The sequence below is a fragment of the Phodopus roborovskii genome, unplaced genomic scaffold (assembly GCF_943737965.1).
Source record: "Phodopus roborovskii unplaced genomic scaffold, PHOROB, whole genome shotgun sequence".
In the NCBI taxonomy this organism is placed as follows: Eukaryota; Metazoa; Chordata; class Mammalia; order Rodentia; family Cricetidae; genus Phodopus; species Phodopus roborovskii.
This window is the reverse complement of record NW_026126517.1, coordinates 40,071,257-40,092,670: the sequence shown is the minus strand read 5'-3', so window position 1 is coordinate 40,092,670 and position 21,414 is coordinate 40,071,257. Positions and strand designations below refer to the sequence as shown.

The 21,414-nt window shown below is 48.6% G+C and overlaps 1 protein-coding gene across 3 annotated transcripts in view; it reads left to right on the top strand.

Annotated features, from left to right (window-relative positions):
- Positions 1-21,414, top strand: part of Smad3 (SMAD family member 3) — a 108,395-nt gene that overhangs the window by 48,194 nt on the left and 38,787 nt on the right. The window contains exon 1 of one of the 3 annotated variants that reach the window (XM_051197724.1): positions 8,440-8,459. The exons of the other annotated variants lie outside the window; for them this stretch is intronic. The gene's annotated coding sequence lies outside the window, so the exon portion shown is untranslated. Of the gene's footprint in view, positions 1-8,439; positions 8,460-21,414 lie in introns of those variants that run through there. 3 annotated transcript variants of the gene reach the window in all.

Below are 21,414 nucleotides of genomic sequence, written 5' to 3'. Positions count from 1 at the left end.
AGAGTGTATGTATGGCAAGGTACTTAGAAGTGTTCCCCTTATAGGTGAACCATGTGGCTTCAGACAAGGGACTTGGGTTTTCGATCCACACTGGCTACAATAGACCTAACAGTGAGCTCTGATGCTGTAGTTTGCTTTCTGTTGCCAGTGATGAAAACACTTGACTAAGCCAACCTGGAGGTTATTACATCTTACAGACTGCAGGGAAGGGAAGTCAAGGCAAGAACTGAAGCAGAGACCATAGAGGAACACTATTTATTTATTTATTTATTTATTTATTTAATTTTTTGAGACAGGGTTTGTTTTGGAGCCTGTCCTAGAACTCACTCTGTAGACCAGGTTGGCTCTGAACTCACAGAGATCAGCCTGCCTCTTCCTCTGCCTGTCTGCCTCTGTCTGTGCTTCTGCCCCCTGAGTGCTAGGATTAAAGGTGTGCACCACCAATACTCAGCACAGGAACACTTTCTACTAGCTTGTTCTCCTGGCTTGTTCAGTTACCTTTCTTAGGCAGCTGAGGACCATCTGTCTAGGGATTGCAGTGCCGATAGTGGGCTAGGTCTTCCTGCGTCAATTAGTAATTAAGGAAAAGCCTTTCAGAAGTGCCCCTAGGCTGGTCTGATGGAGGCAGTTCCTCAGTTGAGAGTTCCTCTTCCAGGTATACCTAGGTTAGGTTAAGTTAACGAAAGAAAAAAAACAAAAACAAAAAAACATGCCATGGCCATGTCTGTGATGTGCTATACAGGTGCTGGGCTAGAGGAGTGGTCATGGTTCTTCAGGGTATTATTCATAGCAGGTAATTTTTGACAGTCTGTGCTGTGGCGGACTCAGAATAAAGGACACTGCTACTGGGGAATGCCTTCAGATCTGGCTGGTCCCAGGAGGCATGGGGGAGGAGGAAGGAACATTCTAGGGAGCAGCAGGAATTCTGGGTACCAGGAAATGACTATCTTTGTTGTTGGGTTGTCCGTTTGGCAGGTAGGACATGGGCATGTGTTTAGGGACCTGAGGACCAGGGAGCTTCTCAGCCACCAGGAAGCCATTTAATGCTTGTAGAACCTTGTGACAGGAGACATGGCATGTCACATGTGTCAGGGGGTAAGAGAGATGTTGTTTATCTTGATAAAGCTTGTGAGTTGCCTGGAAATCCCCAGGCTCACTTCCTCCAGGAAGCCATTCTGGACTACACCCAGTTCTGTCTGCTTGGGTTTTCCACCCAGCACTCAAATGGACATCTGTCTCTATGCATCTCTGCTTACCCTTTGGGAACTGGAGCTGTGACTGGGATGGTTAATGGGGTTCCAGGGAAAAGTAATAGACTATTTTGAGGGCATTGTGTTTATAGACATTCTCAAGGCAAAAGGCTCAGCAGCAGACAAGAGCTGGATCTTCTGACTTCAAGCCAGATATTTTCCCATGATGTTGTTCTTACTCAGGTAGTGATGATGACCCCAAGTTATCCTAAGGTCAGAGAGAGCTGGCTATGAGAACCAGCAGGATTCTTCTTCTCAAAAATTCGATTCATTTATTTAAGGAATATTTTTATTTATATTTATGTGCATATCTATTTGTATATGCACCATGTGCATGCGGTATGGGCAGAGACCAGAAGAGGGCATCAGATCCCATGGAGCCGGAGTTACAGATGGTTATGAGTCATCTGATGTAGAACCAAATCTGCCCTTTGCAAGAGTAGCAAGTGTTCTTGACTGCTGGGACATCTCTTAAGCCCATCTCCTTCATTAAAACAAAACAGAAATAACAACAACAAAACCCATCCTTTTTTATTATGTTTATCTGGATATGTGGATGTGTGCAGATGTTTGTGTAGAGTCAGAGGTCAATCTGAGGAGGAATAGGTTCTTCCTGTCCTTCTATCATGAAGGTCCTGGGGATGGAACTCAGGCTTGATAGAAAACACTTTTACCTACTGAGCCGCTTTGTTGGCCCAATAACAACACACCCTAAAGCAGCACTCTGAGCCCTACCCAGTGCCATCCTCCCTGTGCAGTCACCTTGTCACCAGTGGGCTCTGAGCAGTTGAACTGGGGAGAGAGACCAAGATTCTGTGCCCTCATCTCCCACCCTACTAGGAAGCTATCTCCAAGCCATGGGGGAGATCTTTATGGAAATCTGGTATTAGCACCCATAGACATGGGTGATACTGTTGGCAGGGATGAGGCTTAGTCAACAGAGTTCCTGCATAGTACACACAAAACCCTGGGTCCATCTTCAGTGCCACAAAAATTGGGCATGGTGACACATGTCAGTAATCCCAGAACTCAGGAGGTGGAGGCAGGAAGATCAGTAGTTCAATGTCATCCTTGGGTATAAATGTACCTGAGTTTGAGGACAGCCTGGGACACATGACACCTTGTCTCACATGGCATTGTATTCAGATGGGGGTTCATTTATGCTTGGGACTCCCAAGGAAATATCTGGAACTTATTCTTCAGCATGTTTACCCTGGGTGCTGAATGCATCTGCCAGGGAACTACTTAACCACAGTAGAGGAAGAAGGACATCCCATGCACCAGCAGGTGTGGTCATGGCAGTGAAATGTAGTTCTTATGGAGACATTTCTCACCATAGTACACCTTACCACAATAAGACAAGGGCTGTAAGGTGCCTTTTGCTGACAAGGGACATTCTGGGCTTGATGTTTGCCAACAAAGCAATGTCCTATTCATGGGTACAGGTAGAGCTGGAGTTAACAGACTCAGGTCTATACCCATGTCATGCTCAACTAAAATTCTGATGGAAAAAGAAATCAAATATAGTCACAAAAAGCACCAAATAGAGCCCTGGTCAGAAAAATATGCATGTTCCTAAGCATCTGTCACCTGGTATAGGGTGAGGTATATAGCTATGAAACAGCTGGCTGTCAGACAGCATGTAAGAGGTTGCGAGTTCCAAGCCAGCTTTGGCTGTGTACAGCAAGATCCAGTCTCAAAGAAAAACTAATAAGACAGCATTTGGCTGAGGTTTATGTTCTCAACATTATATCTGTGGGTACGGAGTCATGAGTACCCTACTCCCTGGGCTAAAAGTGCTGCTGTCATGAGCCAGCATTTGCGATACAACCCTATTGCCAGTGTCCCAGTACCTCAGGAGTGCCTGCCAGCTGAGGTCTGGCCTACCTCTAATTCACCAGCGTGTTCTCCGAGGTTTAAAACTTGACCATCATTGGTATGCACAGCACAGCAGTGACATGTGCTGCATCCGTTGCTTGGGGCTCAGACTGGTGCTGGGTGGGTACATATGGAGTTCCTGGAGAGGTCGGAGCTGAGGTAGACATGAAGGAGACACTGTGAGTCTTGGTGGGATCAAGGTCAGGACCAGGAAGACAGAGTGGAAGGAGCTACAGGTCAGCAGGAGAGGTAAGAGGCAACAGGGGACCCAGGATGGTAAGGCTTCACGATAACTCAGAGACCACTAGGTGACAATAAGGCAGATGTCCTTACCCACTGAGCCATCTGTTAGCCCAATGTTCAGTTTTTACTTTTATTTTTATAGATGTGAAAGTATATGCCTTTCCCCCAAGCACTTAGGCAGAGGCAGGTGGATCTCTGTGAGTTTGAGGCCAGCGTGGTGTATGTAGTGAATTCCAGGCCAGCTAGGGCTAAATAGTGAGGCCTTGCTCCAAAAACAAGCAAACAAACGAACAAACAAATAAGAAAGACAAGAGATTGATACTGTCTATGTCAGTCAGGAGCCCTTGCAGGATGCTGGGCACTTCAGGGGGCCCGGAGCTCTTTAATGTGTCAGAGGAGATCAGAGGTGGGAAGCGCTTCTGGTGGCTCAAGCCTGTACCTTGTCATGCAGTCTTAACCATCTTGTTTCTGTTTCTGAGCCCCTTTGTTTCCTTTTTGGAAGCAAAAGGTGTGGCCTCTGTGACACACAGCCACTGTGACTGAATGGGAGGCCTGGTAGAGGTCCCTGATTAGGTTGGTGACTGTCATGGGACAAAGTCTCTTAGGAGATGCCCTCAGGATCTGGAAGCCAGCTAGCCCAGCCTAGGGGATGATGGCTGGGTTCTGTGGAGTGGAATTGCCTGGCATCTGGGGACAGGGTAGGGCCCGTCCCTCAATGTGTCTCTTGAAGTCTCTGAAGAGCAGGCTGAAAAAGAGGGGTGGGTCTCTGCAGCTGCTGACATAACACTTGCAACAAGACCCAGGATCCTTGAATCCATGCCCTTCATTTGTGCCCTGCATCTCAGTGTCTATAGCTCGGTGGATGGCAAGCCCCTGCATCTTTGTGCATAGATGCAGTGACCTATTTCCTGTGGTAGCCTCTCCACCCTGCCTGGGGGGCTGGGGTGGGAGGGTAACTCTCTGGCTGCTTAGGCCTCTGAGTCATAGCCCGGCGTGGAGCCCAGTGGGGATTTCCACGAGGCTTCAGTGCTGTCTTCTCCTGTTTCCTGTCAGCCTGTGATGCAGGCTGGCTGCCAGCAAGGGCCTTTGGGCACTTCCAGCCCCAGTCACCAGCCTGCCTGTGAACTCTGAAGATACTTCGGTCCCCTGCTCTTCTGAGTATGTGCCTTCTGTCCTTGTGTCCTGACCTGGGTGGGCAGCTCCTGGAAGCCATGGAGAGTTTCAGATGGGCTGGAGGGGAGGGTATGTAGAAGAGGAGAGCAGGGGCAAGAGACAGCTGTACTCAGTCAGGGATAGCTAGCTATACTCAGGCTCTCTACCTGCTGATGAGAATATTCATGAAGCAGGACTGGATGGCAGGCCTTGTCCATTCAGGTCCCAAGGATTCCAGTAGGATGACTGAAACACCTGTGACTAGAACCAAAAGAAGTCTCCAAAAATATTTGCTGTTCTAGGATGAAAAATACTGAGGGAGGCCCAGGGAGGCGCCATCACCGAGGAGCGAGGTGTTTTCAAGCTGAGGTCTCTCTCAATCTGAGGAAGTGAACAGAGCTTTGGGGGTTGTACAGATCACAGTCTGGACTCTGCTCTGTGAAGAGGAACTCTAAAGACTGCTGGCAGTGACTCTGTCATTCTTCGTCATTTTGGTCATCTCTGAAACAGGTGCCACATCCTGTGTGGATTGGGTTTGAGGACCAAATCCTATGTGTCTCAGAGATTAGCTCAATTCCTGGCATACTCTAAGTGCTTGTTGCAGGGTAGCTATGTGAGCTTGCTGTTGTCACGTCATTTCATGGCATCACATCCTGTGTGCAGCTCCTGTACCCCAAAGGGCTTATTTTAGAGATTCCTGAAGAATGGGGTTAGCCATGTTCCTGCTATGATTTCTTGGGCGACAGACTCTGAGGCCCCACTGCTCATGAGACAGGGTATGATAGAAATAGTGTCCCGTGGTGTTCATCAGGCCTGAAAAAAGAGGAGAGAGTACTCCCATTTCCAGCTCTTAGGGATACTGCAGGTACAGCTGAAATTATGGCAAGGCTCTTGTCTGTTTTGTTGAAAGGTTGTGTCCTGTGAAAGAAGCCAGGGTCAGTGTCTATCCAGGGTGCCAGGTGACTTGGGGCTTGCAATGAAAATACTCTCTTTATTCTGGGCTCAAGGGATAGAGGATTGGCAGTCTCTGGGAAAAATAGCTAATCTATTATCCTAGGCAGGGGGATTGCTCTTTTGGCAATGTGCTTGCTGCACAGGAGTAAAAAGACCTGAGTCCAGTGCTCAGGATGAGTCCACTGAAGGCTCTTATCTGCTGATAAGAGCATGAGTGAAGGAAGGAAATGACACCTAAGGCTGTCAGGATGCAGCAGCTCTGTGTCAGTTTCTAGAGCCTCTGTTCCAGTGGTTCTCAACCCAGGGCACTCAACCACTTTGGGGGTCAAGCAACCCTTTCACAGGGATCGCTTATCAGATATCCTGCATATCAGATACTTACATTATGATTTATAACAGTAGCAAAATTATAGTTATGACGTAGCAGTGAAAATAATTTTATGGTTGGGGGTCATCACAACATGAGGAACTGTATTAAAGGGTCTCAGCATTAGGAAGTTGAGAAACCATTGCTCTATTCCATAACGGGGATATGGAAGCCGGGTATAGCAGTGGACACTTGTAATCTCAGTGACAGGGAAGCAGAATCAGGTGGATCCCTGAGCTCCCATTGGTCGGTCTAGTCTATTAAGGCCACTGAAAAATCCTGTCCTATTTTATTTTGTAAGGATTATTTTTAAATTATATGTATGGGCATTTTGCCTACATATATGTAAGTTTACCACCTGGTGCCCACAAAGCCAGATGGGGGCATCAGATCTCCTGGAGCTGGAGTTACAGACAGCAGTGAGTCATTAAGTGGCTGCTGAGAATTGAACCTGGGTCCTGGGAAAAGTATCCATTGATTGTAACTACTGAGCCATCTCTCCAGTCCTAGAAACTGTGTTTAAAAATAAGGTGGTTGACTCCTGAGGGACAACACTTGAAGTTGACCTCTGGCCTCTATATATATGTTCACTGTGTACTAATACACCCATGCACCAATAGGAACATACACACCATGTATATGTATGTGCGCCCACACACACATGCACACATAAACAGGGAGAGAGAGAGAGAGAGAGAGAGAAAGTCTAAGGGTCTATTACCTTCAGAAAAATGAACTTATTGAGAAAAAATTAGATGGGTATGTTCTGGAAATACTTTCAAAGTGAATTCAGAAAGGAAAGGACCAGGATGTCCTTGGGAGACTAAGATGCCTCTTTCCCTACTCAATCATACTCTCTGGATCCATGGAGCCTTGCCTGGGATGGCTGGAGTAGAAAATGCAAACTTCTGTGTATGATTTCAGCTTTCATGAGGTCTTGGAAACCTCACTGCTCTGTGTCCAAGCGAGCCTGGGAAAGTTATTCAAGGACAGTCAGAGAGGCTGGTGGCCAGATGATCCTGACTTTGACAAATGTAGGAACCCAGGCCTGGCCTTAAACATTCAGAATCTTCAGTTGAGAAGACTCAAGAGCCATGATGGCTGGCTCCCCTTGGCTAGCAAGAAGCTGAGGGACAAGTCAAACCATGAGTTAGTCCCTGAAAAGTGTGACACAATGATGTTTGGTCAACAACAGGCTGCATGTGAGAGCTGTCCCCAAAGAACATAAAAGATTCCTATCATTGAGCAATGATGTCATGGCTGTCATAGCATACCATCTTGCACACGCATGTCAGGTGATGTGGGTGTGGAAAAAAAAAACCTTTCACCACAGTAGGATACTGCAGAGTAGTACAATCCTACACAGCACACACAAAACTTGAGGATAGTAGTCAGTGGCTATTACCTGTTTTCATATTTGTTATATTCTTTATTATTATAGGGAGTACTCCCTAATGATTTGGAGCCTCATTTTGTGAGTTTCAGAAACACAGGTGCCAGCTTCCACTGACCAAGTTGCTGAAGCACAGGTCACAAGCTTTTTCACTGAGGTGCCCAGAGAGCCAAACATCACCTACAAAACGATGCCACACCATGCTGACAGAGCCAAGAACCCTGTGTTTATACAACCCTTGGCTGGATCATTGTCTCCTTCATGTGGTGTAATCTCTGGCTAATTTGCTCACTGTAGCTGAGAAGCTAGAGACTAGACCATCTATGTGCACAGCTTCCACTGCAGGCATAGTCTTTCGGTATAGCAGAGAATGCGGACTGCCTTGATGTGTGGCAGTAACTAGCCTAAGTCACCTAGTCAAGCATTTCCCAGAATATGTGTCATCATGACTGTGTCACCACAATGCGCTCTTGTGGGCACCCACCAGGGAAGCCAAGAGGGTAGAGGATAGAATAAAGGGAGGCAGGAGTCATCAGAAGTAAACTTGGTGAGTGGCTGTGGGTGGATAACTGGTCACACCTCTGTGCACGATGCTGACCCAGGCCCTGCTGCTAGGCCTCACCCCCACCCCTCCACTTGTATGTATCATTGCACCTCAGCTTGGGAGCTCCCATGCCAACGACCTACTCTGGCTGAGGCTTGTTGCTGTCAGGGTGTATGCAGGGAATCTCCTGTCAAGTATTTCTGGTCTACCTGGAACTACCTTGTCATCTCATGGGGACCCCAAAGGGTAGTTGCTTTTCCCATCTGTGGTGCTAGTGAATGCATGTAACCCCTGCCTGTATTGTCCTTGGTCACACCAGGCTCTAGCCTGGGACCTGGCTTTGGGCCTGCTCTTCCAGCTCATTGTAGGTGAAGGCAGTCAGCGTAGGGGAACGTGACCCACCACTTTCTCAGCCTCCTCGGGCCTTTCACTTTTATAGTTCAGACATCTGTGATGGCTTGCTTCCAGAGTGCGTGGTATTTATTTTTGATTTGAAATATGAAAAGCATTTTTTAAAGACAACTGACTCCTCTGAGTCATGCCCAGGGGAGCAAATGGCCTGAAATATGAGCCTTGTGCTCACTGAAGGTGGATGACAGAGAGGCTGCTGCAGAGCCGACTGAGCTGGCTTAGGTCACCGCTCAGCTCAAGTGCGCTGACCAGAAGAGCAACATGTGGGTAAGAACTGTGGCCACGCCGGCCGGCCGTAGTGTGATTGATTCCAGCCGCTCACTTAAGTGGGAGCCCTGCATGCTGGGTTCCCACAGGATGGGAACCATGGCATGGGAACCCACATACAGGCCCAGTTAAGCAACTCGCTTGAGTAAGAGTTATCTGTCTTGGCAGGGCCAGTGTGTGGGGGCGTTCGTCCCTGAGAAGCAGCCCTTGATGGACAGCCCGAGTCTCTGGGCTGCTGTTTGAGTTTCATCTTTCCTCCTCCTAGCTCTGCTCTTGATGGTGATCTAGTATCACTTTATAGCAAGTACAGGTCACCTTCATGGCCTGGGGGGGGGCGGGGGAGCTTAGTTCCATCTTATCAGGTAGGTTAGGCCAGGTGTTCTGAAACCTCCTTGATGTGTCAGGAGACTGAAGTGCACAAATTGGGATTCTTGCCTCCTGTTGCCTCTTGAGTGGTAGGGTGTAACTAAGGTATTGTGGCCAGACCCCAGACTTCCAGGACTCTGGAAACTTCTGCCTCCAGGCTCCTAGCTGCAGTGGAGATGTTGTTGTTGTTCTTATTTCTCCTTAGGCTTCTGGCAAGGCCTGGGATTATACATCTTAAATATATGTGGTAGTGATTGTTAGGGATCATATTAAAGGAGACAAGAAACCGATATCCCTGTCCCTAAAGCTGATCCCTCCAGACAAGCTGTGTCAGCCATGAAAATATTGTCATTTGACATTCTGTGTTGAATCCAGCTCCCTAAGCATGGCTCTTTTCCTGTCTTATCCATGGCTGTCACTCAGAACTTTGAACAGCTTCTGGCACACAGTAGGCCCTCGGGAATTGTTTGTTGATGTGCTAGTCTCTCCTTCAGCTTGTGGATGGCGTGGCAAGCTCCAGTGGTGGTGTGACACAGTTGCATTGTGTGGTTTGCTCTGTCTTAGGCTTTTCATTGTGGGATAGAGGCCATTTACCTCCCATGTTTACCCCCCCCCCCATGGGCACAGTCCTCATGGGCGACCCTGATTGCCAACATGGATGGTCTGGTGTCTGTGTGTGAGCAACAGGGTCACTATGGTGGGCGTTCTCTCACTGTTGTCCAGTGGGATCCATTTAGCTCTCAGACAAAGCAGGAGACTGGACTCTGTGCCATGGGCTAAACACTGGCTGCCTTGGGCCTCAAATCAAGACCAGATGCCAGTATGAACCCAGGCGGCCAAGCTGAGGATGCTCTCAGAGCCAAGTTCACAGTGGACGAGCAAATATTTACCCTGTCTGAGGTTGAATGGGAACTGTCTACTGTGTTTTGTTTTTCTGCCTCCTCCCTCTCTGCCTGCCGGACACCTTTAAAAAAGCTTGTCTGTAATCCTCAGTCGTGGCCCTCCCCAACCAGGCCCTCTCCTGCAGGTGACCGCCCACCATTCCCATTCTTCTTGGAGCTACAACCTGCAGAGGGCAGTAGGCTGCTCAGCCTCAGCCTCCCCCTGGACACACCGGCCATGTGACATTACACTTTATGCAGGGTTCTCATTGTCCTGTGTATGTCCTTGGTCACAGTCTCAGAAGCTGCATCCCTCTGTGCCTGCCTTGGGAGTTGGTTGGTTGGTGGCTTGTAGACTGGTTGTGTATCTATCTACTCACACCTCACAGGTTTTCTACCTTTGGGTTTTGGCCAGTACCCTGGCCAGGAAGTTCAAAGGCAATAAAATAAAATCACCCTTCCCATCACTTTGGAAATATGACTAATTCTGAGCTAGTCAAGGCCCAGCTGGACATGGAGACAGTTCTCCATGGACTCAGTTTTATGGTCTTTATCTTTTGGTGGGGGTGGAGTAGGTGTTGGCCATCTCTGGGTAGGGGATTTATGAGGATGTGTGTGCACAGTCTGCCGTGAGGAAGAGCATGTGGGTTAGAGTCAGGAGCGAGTTTGGACCTCAGTCTTCTGCTCATGATCTGTTCTATAATACTGGCCAAGTCATGAACAGTTCTGAGCCTTGACTCGTGTGTGTGTGTGTGTGTGTGTGTGTGTGTGTGTGTGTGTGTGTGTGTGTGTGTGTGTGTGTGAGAGAGAGAGAGAGAGAGAGAGAGAGAGAGAGAGAGAGGGAGATTTATGTGTGTGCATATGGGGACTCGTGTGGACAGTTGAGATGAAGGCCAGATGTCTTTCATTCTTAACTCTTCACCGTATTTTTTAAGACAGGCTTTCTCACTGAACCTAGAGCACATCCATTCGGCTAGACTGGCAAGCACGTGGGCTCCAGGGACCCACCTGTGTCTGCACCAAGGCTGCCTCTGGCCCTGGGGATCGTTACTCAGGTCCTCATGCTGCGTTACAGGCACTTTACCAACTGGGCCATCTCTCTAGCCCCTCTTTTTTAGATTTTATGTGTATGAATATTTTACCTGTATGTATATATGTAAACTGCATGTGTTTTGGTGCCCGCAGAGGTCAGAAAAGAACACTAGATCCCTTGGAACTGGAGGTATGTGGTTGTGAGCCACTATGTAGGTGCTGGGAACCAAACCTGGGTCCTCTGCAAGAGCAAGTGCTTTTGACTGCTGAGCTCTCTCTAGCTCTCCCACCCCCACTCACTTTCCTCGGCTGTAGTCTTCAAGGGATAGAATTTCCTCATGGGGGTTTTGTGAGGCTCGAGGAGCCTGGTGTGGATAAAGCCTTTGGGCATTCTTCCAGGTGTAAAGCGACTGCTTGCCATGTCTAAAGTGTTTGGATTTTCTTGTGAGATTCCTCTGAGTGACTTGATGTGTATTCAGGCAAGGAGGAAAGTGAAATAGGAGCCAGCCAGGGTCTTCTCTCAAGAAGACATTGCAGTTTATCTGGGGAAAGAATTACACCCAAGGTTGTTTTGTTAGCGTTGATATGTTCTTAAGCCTTCTAAATCAGAATTGTCTAATATATACATATAATGTGAGTTATAGAGTCATTTTAAGTTCAGCTTGAGAAACTGAGGCTCAGTAGTCATATGTAGCTGGGAGTGTGGTGTATGTGTGTGTGTGTCAGAGAGAGAGAGAGAGAGAGAGAGAGAGAGAGAGAGAGAGAGAGAGAGAGAGAGAGAGAGCACTGTGAAGTACATCTGTAGCATCTACTGGGCCAGTTAGTGTCCTTCGATCTTCAGGGGGTAGTGGTTGAGTTCCCAGAGGCTGTGGCCCACTGCCTGAGTTACATGTGAGGAGCATGGTGGGGTTTGCACTTCTTATTTTCTCCAAGAAGGAAGAAAGGGAACTTACTCACCTTTGCTGATTGTCTCCTGTGTCCTAGGGGTGGAGCTAGACAACTTTGGTGATTCCATCACCCAAGGCCACATAGTTAGAGTGGAGACCTGGACCAGGGCCTAGTGACTCCAAAGCCAGGTATCTCACGTTTACCTGTCTGCCATCTCCTACACAGAGAAGGAGAAATGTGTACACAGAGTCCAAGACTGTAGATTTATAGTAAGCGGCAGGGTGTAGGTAGTAGAGCCTGTGGCACCCTCAGCTTTTGAGTATTGCTTCTGAAGGCCCAAGGTTGGTTGGTTGGTTGGGCCAGTGGGCAGGTCAAAGCGTTCCATTTGATCAAGGCTTCTGACACGTAGCTGGTAGGGTGTGAGGCAGTAGTGAGAGGGTGTAGCAGTCAGGGGCAGACACCTGAGGGCTGGCTGTACTTCCCCTACCACCTGAGAGTGTTGAGCACTTCATGAGACTCTAAACAGGAGGACTTTCTGCTTGGGGAACCTTCAAGAATGTGGAGAGGCGGGATTGAGCAAGCCCTTGAATGCATGGCCACTCAATCATCTACTCACTCGGCAAGAATTTAATGACTGCGTGCTTTGGGCAGGAATATTGGCCTGCTAACTTGTCCTGCACAGATATTGTTCCGGTGTGTTTCCACCTCACGGCAGCCCACATTGACCCCATTATATTGTGCGGGAAGTTGAAGCTCAGGGTGGCTGTCCCTTGCTGGACTGATGACCAATGACTGGAAGAGGTGCAACCTCAGACTCAGGGTTTTGACTCATCTGTCCATTTCTCTCTCTCTGCTCAGCTACCAGCCAACAGGAAGTCTGGGCACTTAGCTACATTCTCAGGCTTTTGGGGCCTTTCATTGTGCTTGTTTGGTTTTTAAGACACATCTCAATGATCCGGATGTGTGGGGGCCAGAGTCATGTTGAAGGGTTCCTCCCAGTCCTCTTGAATGTGGGGGTGGAGTGAGGGGTGGGACTGGCCATTGCTCAGGGATGTGTAACTTTCTGAAGACTATACACTCATAGGCTGACTCTATAGGACCTTGACTAAGGCGTCATACCCCACCTGTACCTGCCATGGGATGACTGTGTTGACACAATGCGCTGTATCACAGACGTCTGATTGTCAGTTTTGTCATGTGTGAAGCGGGTCAGGGGTGGCCAGGCCACCTCCCCTTCAGGAGTCAGCCTGATGGGAGACCATGCTTTTTTCAGGGTCTGCCTGGCTTAAGACCAATGCATTAACAAGACAGAGGAGGGAGAGCTCCCCTCCACCCCACTTAGGGGATTCCTCTCCCCTCACATGCAGAGTGGGCTCAGGCTGTAGTCCTCCCTAGCTTTGGAGCACCCTGAGTAGTCATCTCTCATGGAACAGCCTATGCCAACTGGCAGAGAACCTTTTTGAGACTGCTGCCTGCGAATGGTTCTGCACTTGGAGACAGCAATGGCCTGGCAGGAAGACATCTTAGACTAGTGAGCCTTTCTTTGACTCTCTGAGAGGAAAGTGGAGATGCCAAGGGCTTACCTTCTCTCCTCTCCGTATATGGAGCAGCATTCCTTGCTGGGAACAGGAAATGAGTGCTGAGAATTAAACAGTGCCTGGGGGAACAACTCTGTCCCTGCAGGCAGCCCTTGCCAGGATCCTGGCAGATAGCTCATGGATTCACCTTTGCTTAGATGAAGTTAAGGACCATCCACACTGTAGAGTGCCCTCACCCAGACCCTCAGATCCTTCTCAAGACAACACTGAAGGTAGGGCAGCTAATGGCAGTGGAGTCCCCTCCTCTCCTCTCCCCCCCTCCTTTCTTCATCTTCTTCCCTTCCTTCCCCTCCTTCCCCTCTACATTCTTCTCTTCCTTCTATCTCTCTTTTCCCTCCCCCTTTCGCCTTCCTTGTCCTTCCCTGCTCCCCTCTCTTCCCTCCATTCTGCCTCCTCCCTTTCCCTCTTCCCTCTTTCCTTTCTCCCCACCCCTCCTTCCTCCCAGCCTCCCTTCACCCAGGTCCCAGCCTGGCAAGCATTCTGCCACTAAGTCACACCCCCCCCCCAGCCCCAGCTAGTGTTTCTTACAGAGGCCTGCAGGGAACTGGCAGACCTGCTTCTCAAACTCTCTTCTGGTACAGGCTCTGAGGGTCAGGAGCAGAAGGCATCGTGGGAATCGCCTTGACTGGGACTGTCGTTACCTGTCTGCTAGCTGTGTGGCTAGCATTACTCCTGTGCCTGTGTCCTGGAAGAGGACACACACACACACACACACACACACACACACACACACACACACACACACACACACACACACGTTTGGGCTGTTGCCCTTGCCGACTCACTGCATAGATCAAGTGACGTTCTGTACTTAGCCTTCTGAGTGACCCGGAAGCATGGCTCACATGAAAGACGGGCTCTTTACAAGCTGCCAGGACCCCTATTCAGCACTCCTGGCAACCTGCTGCAATTTCTCTTTGTTCTAGTACACTCTTTCTGGGGTTGGACAGAGCCTGCCTCCCTGTAACTCCTCTACCCTTGACCCAGCACTTTCCTAAGCCTCTCATCTCTGGGACACCCTGTACTGTCTGCTGGCTGGGGCGGCAGCCCCTCCTCACCCTTCTGCTCTCTCTCCCCTAAAGCACTGTCCACCCAGGGCTGGGTGCAACAGCTTCTCCAGCAGACTGGGGATCGTCATCTCCCATTATGGTTCCTTTCTCATCAGCCAGCGTGGAAGTTGTGTGTGAGAAGCTGTGTTTACAGAAATATTTACGGAACTGCCTGTGTGTGGGGGGGAGGGGGAGTGGGAAAAGCCCTTCTAGATGTTTCTCTCCCCTTACTAGAGGAAAGCCATGTCCCATTTGGTCTGTTTGGGCGGTTCCCCACTTACAGCTATAATGTTCCTCACTGTGATATAAGTTTGCTCCAGATGTCAATAAGACATTGTTGGTTTTCCAGAAAAACTTAATTGGAATTTTTAATGTATTTTTTTTTAGGGGCGGGCTGTTTCCATTTGCCTCTAAAAACAATGAGAGGGAAAACAGAATATGATCTTATTGCCAGAAACGATGGGGAAAATCTGAAATTAATTTACAAAGTCATTAGTGTTTTCCATTTGTGAACCAAAAAAATGAATGTCAGAATGGTTCCTTGTAATTAACAACAAATTAGAAAAGGGCCAGGAGGACCTTTGGGGGATCCATACACCAAACTCAGCAGAAGCAGATGGGAGGGGCACAAGCATGGCTTTGGTTTCCCCCTAGCATGGTTTAGGGGTACGGGGCAGACTCGGGCAATTTCCAGAAGACAGTGCTCTGCCAGCAACCTTCGGAAAACCAGCAGGGGCCTGACTGATCTGTCTGAACCTCCTTATTTTCTTCTTCTTCTTTTTTTTTTTTTTTATGCTATGTGTATGTGTGCATGTTTGTGTGGGGACGTACACATGTGCACAGCCACGTGTGTGCATTAACGTGGAAGTCAGAGGACAACCTCACTGTGAATTTTAAAAATATTTGCTTGGTTAAAAAAAGACTTATTTATTATTTTGTGTATATGAATGCCTTTCCTGCGTTCATATACACAAATATGAATGTGTGCGCCTGGTGTGTGAGTGCTGGGAACTGAACCTGGGTTCTTTCCAAGATCAGCAAGTACTCTTAACCACTGAGCCATCTCTCTAGCCCCCAACCTTGTATTTTTGAGTCAGGTCTCAGGATGGCAAGCCAGTGATCCCAAGGATCCACTTGTCTCCTTCCCATCGGCAGGACTCCAGGTGGACACACCTGCACGTGCTTTTTTCTTTTTGTAAGTAGGTCCTGGGAATCAAACTCAGGTCCTCATGCTAGCATAGCAAGCAGGTTATAGTCTAAACTCTCCTCCAAACCCAACACTCTCATTTTCTGGATGAGGCTGCTGAAAGATTCATGGACGGTAGGCAGCTTGTTTTGAGTCACGCAGCCAGCCAGGTCAGAGCTGGGACTAGAACCTGTGGCTCTCTGGTCTCCAGCTCTCACTACCCCCCACCCCCGCCCTGCCCCATGTTGGTCTGCGTGATTAGCGCTAGGTTTTATGTGTGAAATGGCACTCATCACATGAGTGGGGGTGATAGGATGGCTAAGTAGCACCACCTCCTTCTATGTCTGTTGCCCTCCAAGTTCCTTGTCTCTTTTAATGGTCTAACACCCCCAGGCTGCTCCTCCCTTTCTGAAGGCATACCCTCCTTCTGCCAGCCTCAGGTTCATTAGCTGTTTATCTGGGTTTGGGCTTTAGTGGTCCCTGCTGACCCCACGTCTCAGATGTCCCAGGCCTTTGTTGTCATGGAGCCATTTATTAGAGAACAGCGGCAAAGATGTTGGCAGCCCTGTCCCCTGAATGGCCTGTGCTGTGTCACCTTGTAGTGGGAGTGTGGGACGACCAGTGCTGAGAGTCGCAAGTCTTTCTTGGTTCCTAGTAAGTTCCTTCAAAGCCTTCGTTTCCCAATTCTTTCCTTGGTGAATTTGACTGTGGCTCAGCTCCTGTGGTACTGAGTACTATGTGGGGACGGTGTGATGAAGGTCTCCCAGGGTACACCTGCTTGCAAAGAACATGAGCCACCTGGGTTTATGGAGTGGTACTGTTAAGAACCACCGACCCTAGACATGATAGCACATGGCTTTAATTCTAGCTCCCAGGAGGCAGAGATAGGCAGGTCCCTGAGCTTGAGGTCAGCTTGGTCTACACAGCAAGTTCTATGCCAGCCAGGGTTACACAGTGAGCCATTATCTTAAAAGAAAAGAAGGAGAAGGAGAAGAAGAAGACCAAAACAAAACAGGAAACCATCCTACTATGATAATAATTTGAAGATGATGCTGCACCATCCTTGTGGAGAGCTGACTATGCTGTGTATCACATACCACATGAGCAGTTGGTGGTAAGGACCTTCATGGTCGAGGACACAGGCTTAAAGAGCATGGATGGGTCCTGAGCTGGTGTGTGTGTGTGTGGTTGAGGGTGTGTGGGGGCATCTGGCTGGCTGCCCACCCTTCAGAGACTGTCTGTCTTTGGGCTGTGCTAGGAACATGGAGATGTGATTGGGTCCTGGGGAGCCAGCAGCCTATTCCCTGGCACCCTGAGGGGCAAATGGTGGGTTTTAGAGGAAGAAAGTGTTTTGCATGGAGGGGAAGAGAGGTGAGCTCTCTCATCTAGGTGCTGGCTGTGCCAGGAGTCAAACCTGGTTTCCAGAGATAACTCCCTGGATGGTTGTCTTGCCTGGACCAATGGCCTTTTCTTCTCAGAAGCTTAAGTCTGTTCCTCTGGCAGAGGAAGGGTCCAAAGGCCCTATCTCCTTGTTGGAGCAGATGATTGACACTGAGGGTTACCACTGAGCACTTGGTACAAGTAGATACCTCTGCAGAGAGTTTCAATTTCCCTTCCTCTGTAAAATGTGAAAATACTTTCTTCCGATTATAATACAACTTTAGGAAGGCAGAGACAAGCTAATCCATTGCTGTATGTACATTATCAGGCCACATGGGGATGTGTTTGACCCACCAGAGCCATAGCATAACAGCATAGCATGAGGGCATGGAATATAAAACCTTTCCAAAAGGGAAGGAAGGGAGCACAGCGAAGGAATAGTGGGCCAGGGCAGGACCAAAACCCAGCAGGGCAAATGCCAAATTCTGTAGCTCCGTGTACTACAGTATCAAAGGCCTTAGATAGCCCTTTCTGTCTGTCCCCTCGACTCCCCCGGCTGGGTCCCCTCCCTGTCTGCAGCCCTCCTTGGCAAATAGCTCACTGAAGTCTCTCTCCTCTCAGATGTTGTTGCCACATAGCTCAGACTGGTCTTGGGCTCCAAATCCTCCTGCCTCAGTCTCCTGAATGCTGGGATTACAGGTGTGTACCACCACGTGCAGCTCTAGTAGATTCTTTTGTCTGGTTCGTATTGTTAGCACTTAAGCCAGAGGATGTGGGACCTGCAGGTCCAATGAATACCTCAGCCATTGTGTACGTACCACAGCCAAATTGCTCTGGAGTCTGTTCTTTGAACTTCCTAGGCTCAGAGTCCTCTGCATCTCCATGTGCCTCCTTTCAAACCAGGGCCAAACTTGGGACCTCGGATATACTGGGCATCACCTGCCATTGAGCCATCACCCAAGCTTTGGTTCTTTTTTGCTTCTTTGTTGACAGTGATTTTAGCTTCTACCATTCTGGAATTTTCTTTCATGGGTAACATTTTGCCCATCTCTGAGTGACTTGATTCTTTTTTGTCTGTTCTCAGGCAGTAGCTCTCATTGGCTGCTGTTTTATTTTTGTGTTGAGATTTTTTTTCCCCCTGCAGAATTTATTTTTTCTCTGGTCAATTTTTCAGTTTGTGATGTTGCCAAGAAATCTGCTACTTCAGTCTGTTTTTTATTTTCAACAAATGTTTAAGAAGTGTAATTTTAGCTATTACCAGTCTTGTTTAAGGTTGTTAATTTCTCTCATCTGATTTTTTCCCCCCTGGTAATATGGTCAGAATGTTTGAGAGGCTGGAATGGAGTCAGACTATCATGTACCTGTACACACGTGCTAGCATCTCTCTCTTTCTCTCTCTCTCTCTCTCTCTCTCTCTCTCTCTCTCTCTCTCTCTCTCTCTCTCTCTCTGTGTGTGTGTGTGTGTGTGTTACTGAGGATCAGACCTCGAGCTCACACATACTAGGCAAGTACTCTACCACTGAACTATATCTCCTACCTGCCTTTTCACTTTTTAAGACAGTTGCTGTCTAGCCCAGGCAGCACTTGACTTAGTGATCCTCCTGCCTCAGCCTTCACAACAGATGAACTTCATGGCCTACCCCATCAGGCCCATTAGTCTTGCTTCTTCTTGGAGTGTAGAGAACTTGCCAAACTGTGTGTCCAGGGCTTCCCTGAAGCAGCAGAGGAAGCACACGGGTTGTTAGGGTTCAGGGTGGTCCTAGGAAGTGCTATGCTGCCTGTCTATGGCGGTCCCTCCCTTCTACTCCTGACCCTCAGATGTACAAACAGAAGGGCAGCGCCAGGCTCTCCCAGAGGAAGAACTGTGGTTCTTCACAGGTACACAGCATCTTTTGGGGTTTGCTGACCCATCAGTCCTCAGAGTTGCTGTCCAGAGGGCTATTTCCAGCTTTATCTTTCCCTGGGTAGAAACAGACTCTTGGAGGACAAGAAACCTTATTCCTGGAGGGAGCCTTATATGTGGGCAGCAGAAGCCTTAGTCATGACTTGATGATGTGTACGTCTGGTGCCTGAGACCCTGTTCCCTCACAGGATGTTAGGACTAAGCCTGGTAGGGCAGATTAGTTTACTAACATGGCAGGGTCCTCTCTAGTCACTGCTGCTGAGGGGCTCCCTGGGGGCTTTGTCCAGGGGAGCTGAACTCATTAGTCTCCCCTGAAGGAGATTCCTGCTCAGTAGCTGCAGCCCCACTCTGCAGGGCTAGGCCTTCTGTTCTTTTGATTTTTTTTTTTTCCTCCTCTCTTTCACCCTTGGTTGATCTGGGACTGTTTTCAGATGAGTATGTGCATCACAAGTCCTGTAGCATGCACCATTGCTGGTATCTGCATGGAGATGAGTATTGCATGCTCAAGTCCTGTAGCATGCATCATTGCTGGTATCTGCATGGAGATGAGTATTGCATGCTCAAGTCCTGTAGCATGCATCATTGCTGGTATCTGCACGCAGAACAGCAACTTGGAGACAACCAAGCTGAAATTTTAAACTACTTTCCTTTGAGGGTGGAGAAGTCCACCTCATGACCATCCCAACCCAAGGTTATTTATTAGCTGCTTCTGTCTGGGAAGATGTGAAACATTAGTTGTGGTTGTTAGTATTTTTACATTTTATTTGTGTGTGTGTGTGTGTGTGTGTGTGTGTGTGTGTGTGTGTGTGCGTGACATAGATGCTATAGTGCGCTGGTGGAAACCAGAGGGCATCTAGTGGGGAGTCTGTTCTCTCCTTCAATTATGCAGGACCCAGGACTTGTACTTGGGTCTCCAGGCTTGGTGGTAGGTGCTTTTACCTGCTGAGCCGTCTATCAGGCCTTAGTATTGGCTTTTCAGTGTTTTGTCTTGACTTTTGTGGAATTTGGTAGTGTTGAGGTAACTACAGCCCTACCATCTCACTGAAAAAAGAAACCATCTTTGAGAGCCCTGGGCTGGATGTGCAGTTAGCACACTGCATTACTTGTGTGAGGCCTCTGCTCCCTAGTAAAGCAGGCTTGGGGTATCTCAGGCAACCTTCCAAGGAGACCTAGAAACTCCTCCTGGCTGAGATGCTCTCATCTTGGAAAAGGAGGCTAGGGGTTTAAGGTCACTTGGACCTTAAAGATGTTGAGAACCGGATGTCTTTCTATTCACATTTGGGAAAGAAATAGGCTGTAGATGCCCCGTGCACTCCAGTGACGTCAGCCATGCTGATAAAATGTCAGGACAGCAAAGCTGCTTTTCCTGCCCTGCTTTACCCCTCTTGGCTTTTGCCAGGATTTCCACCAAGGGCAGTGGACCACTCCCTCTTGAAATACCCCGCCCTAGGCTTTAAGCCTTCAGGGATGCAGAGTTAACTAAAGGAGTCCCTATTGGTCCAGGTTTGAACACAAGGCCCTGGAGCTGGCTGGCAGTTAGAATTTACATTCTCTAGGAGAGACCATTCCTGTCCTTCCTGTTATCTGTGTCCCTTCATGAACCTTCTCAAGCGTCCCCTCTGAGCCGAGTACACCTGCAGCTGAGGCCTTGGACATGGTAACAAATCCAAAGTGTTGGGACCATTCATTTTTTTCTTTAACCCTGACTCATCAGGGGTGAGGTAGGCGTAAGGTAGGCGTGGGTAGAAATTGTTCCCTACTTGACTATGTGATATAAGAGGGTGGAAGCTGGGGAGGCAGCAGGGATAGATAGATGATGTATGTCACCATTTCCCCCTGAGCATGGGTGGTGTGTGTGTGTGTGTGCGCGCACGTGTGTGCGCGCACATGCACACGTGTGTTTCCTGCTCCCTTCTCTTGCCCTTTCTTCTCCTTTGCTTTCTTCCTATCTCCCCCTTTACCTTCACTCACCCCAAGTGTATGGGCCTACTCTTTTCTCTGATGCTGCCACAGGTTCAGGAGGGCTGTCTTAGGGCTCTGCAGGGTATTTGGAGTGAACCCTGATATTAGATATCTGTAGATCATCAGGCTGTGCCACTCCAGAGAGCTGCATAACGGCTGAGGGCTCTCTCCACATAATCCTTGGCATGAGCACCTGGTCTAATCCTGGTAGAGCTCAGGCCCTGGAACTCAGTATCCAGAGGGCCCTTTGGGAGTTCTGTTAGTCATTTTTCTCATTGCCCTGACAAAAGCATCTTAAGGAAGGAAGGGTTGATTTTTGGCCCATGGTTTAAGGGGATACAGTCCATCATGATGGGGAAGGCAGGGCAGCAGAGGATGAGGCAGCTGGTCACCTTGCCTCTGTAGTCAGGAAGCAGAGAGAGAGAGATGGACACTGGTGCTCAGCTCACTTTCTCCTGTCTATTCAGTTCAGGATGACAGCCCATGGGGTTGGTGCCACCCACATTGATGGACTCTCCGGTCTCAGCCTTCTCTCTATGGATATACCCTCATAGACATGACCAAAAGTGTGATTGTATATGATTCTAAGCATAGTTGAAAAGTTTAACTGTCACAAATATACCCCCTGTGAACTTCATATCCAAACACATCACTTTTAAATCATAACCATCTACCGTAGCCCCTAGAGTCTAATGTTCATCTGGTAATGG